Raw genomic sequence first — 5,889 nt, forward strand, 5'->3', positions numbered from 1 at the left:
TAGTCTATTAAGTGAGGAAGTGGAAGACTCAGTTTTTTCCAAACACTGGACCACGAGTGCAGCTTGAGGAATGAACACTCAGCCCAGCTCCGCTGTCCCCCCCTCCTCATGCCAAATACATGAACCCTGACAGAAAATATTTACCTGCATTATATTTGCTGGGAACTGAGATCCCAGCCCCTAAAAGAGAAAAAGCCAAATATACATTAATATAATAGAGACAACTGTGTGTTCTGCAGCTTGGAGGAATGTAACATTCTCTCATTAAAACCTAAACATCAAATAAATTAATTGTACACGGCAACAAAGGAACTAAACCTGCTCTGTGTTTTTAAGGCATCCTAATTGAAACCAGACCTGGGTTTGCACTTCCTTTGTGGTCCAGGTGGGCACTGGTCCTGTGATCATAATGAAGGTGCTACAAAGGCTTTTCCCCAGCCCTGCAGCCCCTGTTCAAGATCACAGCAGTTTGCTGGGTTTGAGAGCTTTCTTCCTCTGGTTACACAATGCAGGGAGAGGAAGCAGGGGTTGTTATTGCTGCAGCCAGCTCGGGCTTTTGATAATATTAAACTGTTTAGGTTGGATCTGAAACCTGACTTTGTTGAGAACCATATGGTGCTTAAATGATGTTGTTGCCTTGCAAGTCTGCAGGGTGGAAAACAGGGCCAGATTCCACAGTATCTGCAAATTACCAAAGCTGTTAATTTAATGAAGAAGGGAGAAAGATTAAAGAAGTTCTGCCTTTGGTGGCAAAGGTATTTCACAGGAATATCCATGGGGGAGAGAAGAGGCTACTGCAGTAAATTACAGAGCGTGTTCAGGTGTGGATTTAATTAGGAGCGGTAAGAAAGAAGGATACTTCAATGAGCTCAGAGCCCACAAGCATTAAGCTGAGACCTCACCTCTCACAGGCTAAAGGGAACATCATCACCTTACATCTTCTTTAATAACTATAATAATCACCATACCTTTCAAAACTTTATTTGGTCATGATAATGCTCAACAGTGACCACCTGCAAGGTTTTTAAGTTTCCATTTTATTATAACACAACATTTCCTGCATCAGCCTTCTGTCCTTAATAGGTGACACTCCACCTAGAGAGTGCACTGCACCAGAGGGTTCTCACTCAGGATCTGTGGGGCCACAAGATGTTCTCTCAAGTGTGCCTGCTATTTTCTGCCTCTTTGCCAGGGCTGTATGTAGGTGGTGAAGTGCCCCAGCATCCTTTAAGATGAAAAGTGTCACGTATGTGTTAAGTAATACTGTTAAATCAGGGAGGAAAATATGCACTCAGAGAGAGCCTGAAAGCATGCCACACTAGCAGGAATCACCAATCCAGGCTTCCTGACAAGCAACAAGAGCCATGGGATTAGTTTTCCCCAGTGTGCCCAGATAATGTATTATTTTTCTGCTACATCAAGGACTTTTATTTAAAAAAGAATTAGAAAACAATACAGCAACAAACAAAAAACCACAAAGGGTTTTTTTTGAAAGGCTCTTTAAAAATTCCCCTTTAATTTATTCTATTCATCTCAGGAAAGGAAGAACTACTGGAAGAAATACCTTTGATGTAAGAAAGCCTCTCTGACAGACCCGGAGCTGGCAGATGAATCCATTGCCTTCTTTGCCTGGATGATGGAAAAAGCCCTCAGAAGGCTCTTACTAGAGGACAGAGATGAATTCCTATAGCCCAAGGCTTCCAAGAGGTGCACAAAAATTGAAACTATTCAGATAGCCTTGTTGGCATCTACAGCCAACTCTGGCACTACAGCTGCTGAAAGCAGCGGCTCAAATGGGATGCACCCATTCCTTCCTAAAAAAGTGCTCCCATTGCTGGGGCAAGTCCCACCACAAAACCCCACGGAAAAGATCCACCTCAACCCAGCCCTGGTGTTCTGCTCTGTCAGACAACAGTTTCAGTTCTCCAAGGGTGTTTACACGGTGTAAATAGCACCCAAGAAGCCCAAGTGATGGACACCCCACAGCCTCCAAGCTGTTCTACCACACCAGTTTGCAGTCCTTGCATTCAAAGTTGTGACTGATATTTAGGCCTGCTGCAGGTCAGGTTTAGTTTGCTTCCTTCCTTTTTGCAGCTACTTTTGATACCTGAAGACCATCTGGACCAAAGGATCTCCTGCATTGCCCCAGGTGTGATTGTCTCATCTGAACTAGTAAGAGACAAGTTGCTGTGGACCAGGTGGGCACTTATCCTTTATGAACACCATCATCATCCCTTTCTGTCCTGGCTTTGTTTCCCACCATGCACTCAGTCTCAACTCAGCTCCATGCCAAGCAAACCAGCTCATCTCATTGTTCTCTGCCCTTATGAGATCCAGCCACCTCTTTTTCACACCAGACTTCCTAATATTTCAAGACTGTATTAATACCCACAGGCATCTCTTTTCCTGTTTCCATCCAAACAAGGAAACTGGACCCTCTTAGTGGGAACTCCCATGATTCTGCAGCCATGCTGTCCCATCCCAGCACTCTTCCTTCCCTCTACAAAGTCACCCTCTGCTCCCCAGGAGATGCTCCAGGACTTTGTGTCAGGGACAAGTGCTGTCCCAGCTGTCACAAGCTCACTGACAACAAATAAGACCTCATTTCAAGGCCAGCTCTTGAGGGACTTCCCCAACAATTTCTTCCCACTCTCCCCAAAATTCACCTTTTAGCAAAATCCACTGGTTCTTCCTTTTAGACAATTTTATATCCCCTCACCTCCAGTTCTTGTATTATTCTTCCCCTGTCAGGTCACCTCACCATTTTTCACAAGGCACTATATTCACTTCACTGAATCCAGCCAGGAAATGCCACAGATCTAATCTACATCTAGAAAAATCCATTATTTTATCAAAGATATCAGGTTTATACATTACACCCTGTCTTTACTAGACTCGGGCTGCATTGTCTCCAATTTTCTATTTAACTTCATGCTTTATTTTTCATTTATATCCATGTAATTGGGGTCACAGCAGTGGGCTTCCATCTCTCCCTATACACAGATCTGTCTTTCCTGTACCTTCAGTCATCATCCACTTCCCCAGTTTGATGCACTGAAGAGCCACCATTGCTCCTGAATGTACATTTTCCATGCTCGGGGCTGGAGATTTTCTGCCTTGTTTCTGTCCCCTTGCCACCAGCCTGAGTGCACTCAAGTCTGAAATTGGCTCCTCTCATGAATGTGGTAATTTTGGCACCCACAGCCTCATTACCACTCCCCTACCTGGTTTTGCCTTAAATATTCACTTCACTGCCTGACTCACAACTGAGGCAAGGGATTTGATTTGCTTTCAGGCCACATTTAAGGTTATCTTTAATATCAGCCTCAATCTCATTACACAGAAAACTTTTCTCCCTTCAATTTAAGATATGGCTGTTGAACAGAACCATATTTCTTTAAATTTTCTCAATAAAAGTACTCTCTCACCTTGCTAGCAATGCCTGCTTATTTTTCCAGACATCAGCACATGTGCTGCTTCCCTGATGAGCCTCACCTCCAGGAAAAGGGCCAGGTAGTCTTTTTTTCTTGTAGACATCCAAAGGGACATCAACAGAGAATGGTTTCAATTTCCAGCTCTGTATCAAGAGCCTGAGTCAAACCACATCCAGCTAACCTTTGGGACACATTCCCTCCTTGTTGTAATCGCAGAACCACTGATTTCTATTTCCAATTTCTACTTCCAAATCAAATTTATAACAAGAAAGCCCCGAGGAGCCCCCACGGTGAACAGCAGGTAATGAGTGAAAAAGACAAATAAAAGAGACACGATTCAAAATTACACGGTAGGGAAAGACCTGGGAGATCCCTCAAGCATCCAGAGCAGAGGTGGGCAGAGCCCATCTGTCTGCACCCCAGGCACCACCCTCGTAAAAGGCTGAGCTCCAAAAACACATGAGATCATTACAAGCAGCAACTGAGCCCTTCTGTGGTGCCTGTGCATGCTGTAAGGGGAAAAAAGTGCTTGTGTTAGCACCGGAGAGGTTTGCCAAGGAAAGAAACAACTGCTGGCAGCCCCGGCTCCTGAGCACGTCAAAGTGAGCGATCAAGTCTTGTCAGAAAGACAAATTGATGCTCAGATGGGCTAAATGTGGTCCATCCCAATGAATGGAGCTGTTTCTGATTGATACCAGTTAGGAAGATGGCCCTCTGCCTAGCATGGGCATTCGGTTTTGGGAACAAAACTGCTGCAGGATGAATAATCTGGAAAAGCCTCCTGCAGTTTCAAAGTTGTTGTATTTTTATTTCCAAACGTTTGATGAGGACACAATTTGCATGTTCTCCCCACCTTCGTTTAGGGCATGGGAGCAGCAGGTTTTGTCACATGTAGGGCTGACACTTTGCTTTGGCATCTGCAGTGCTGCAGGACAGCTATTTTTTCCCCCAGGCATTCCCAGTCTGTTTTCCAGGTCCTTTTAAGTCAGATGGCCAGAGCTGTGTCTGACAGAGCACTGGGATGGAGCTGACACTCTCTCCCCCACTAAATGCCAGCTGCCATGGCAGGGGCGATGGAACGAGGTCATCTTTAATGTTCTTTCCAATTCAAACCGTTCTGAGATGCTGTGATCCTGTGATTCTGTCTTTGGTCAACCTCACTGGAAAAAAAAAAATTAATTTCACACCAAAACCCACAAAATGCTTCATGCAGGAGAGAAACTCCCAGCAGAGCTTCCTACCCAGTTTCTCCAGACCACCCGGCTTCCCTGCCAGCTGAAACATCCCCGATAGGACTGCGACAGCCAGGAGAGTTTTTATCCAGGAGAGTTTTTATCGGCTTTTCCCCCTCCTTCCCCATTGTTCCTAAAGACTTGCAAACGCTGCGGAAATTCCCAGCATTTCGGTCTGACCACAAACCTTCTCTAAAGAGACTCTCACACAGTTTATTATGGATATAATGAATAATAATATATTCTTATGAATCCATTTTATGAAATTAATGTGAATCTGGCAGGAATTAAGTGAGAGCAACTTCTAATGGCACTGCCCCCGACTGGTCAGTTCTTCCATTCCTCTGTGCATCACTCACAGAATAACCTGAGCTGTGAGGTTCATTTGAAGTCCAGCTCCTTGTCCCACACAGGAATAAATACTGACTTAGAGAAACTGCAGACAGTGTTTGATCAAAAGATTCAGCAAGTCCAGACCTCGATTTGGATGGCAGGGGAAAGGCTGGTTCTCCAGGAAGTGACCTTCCAAAAGTCTTTATTGAGGGTTTTACTCAGCTGAACATCTGGCAAATGTGGAACTTTCACTGACTGATTTCATACAAAACAGCTTTTAAGTCTACAGAACAGAAAGTAGAGGGGAGTGAGCAGAATTAAATAGCAGCTATTAAAAGAAAAATAATATTGCCTTTCATACCTCTTTTCCATTTTTCCTACCTCTTTTTTTCCCCTCTCATTGCTTTGGCAGGTGTATTTGATGTGCTAAATCCATCCCTGGTGGTATACACCAAACCAGCTTTTATATGTCAGGAGAAGAGCAAATTTTGTCAGTAAATAGGGCACAATGATATCCATCTGTGCTCCTGAAATGCATCAGGTGAAGACCTGCTTAGAAAAGTGTATATAACCACTGAAATGAGAGAGCCTACAAAGTATTTACCCTATGAAAAGCAGAATGACTTCTCAAAATTACATTTCCTTTATGCAGTGAAAAGGCATCTTCTGTCTTCATGACAAAGCAACACAAAACCAGTATCTCTGGAACCTTTTTTAAGCAAAACACTCATTGCAGCTGGTTAGATGGCTAATCTACTGTGATTTAGCCTCAGCTCAAAATTTACTCTAGGGCTCTGGCCTTTTTAATGCAGGATAATATTCATATAAACATAATTCTGCTTTTAATGGGCACCTGTGAGACTGATTTACCAAAAATAAGAGTTTGCGTT

The 5,889-nt window shown here is 43.8% G+C and overlaps 1 long non-coding RNA gene across 1 annotated transcript; it reads right to left on the reverse strand.

The window, feature by feature from the left end:
- Window positions 1–3,750: 3,750 nt before the first annotated feature.
- Window positions 3,751–5,435, reverse strand: LOC135448607 (uncharacterized). The gene is made up of 3 exons (XR_010440518.1): window positions 5,381–5,435; window positions 5,144–5,282; window positions 3,751–4,594 (listed from the first exon to the last, which is right to left on the reverse strand). It is a non-coding gene; the product is annotated as an uncharacterized LOC135448607 (long non-coding RNA).
- Between the last annotated feature and the right edge of the window lie 454 nt (window positions 5,436–5,889).

Source organism: Zonotrichia leucophrys, chromosome 5, assembly GCF_028769735.1.
Source record: "Zonotrichia leucophrys gambelii isolate GWCS_2022_RI chromosome 5, RI_Zleu_2.0, whole genome shotgun sequence".
Taxonomy (NCBI): Eukaryota; Metazoa; Chordata; class Aves; order Passeriformes; family Passerellidae; genus Zonotrichia; species Zonotrichia leucophrys.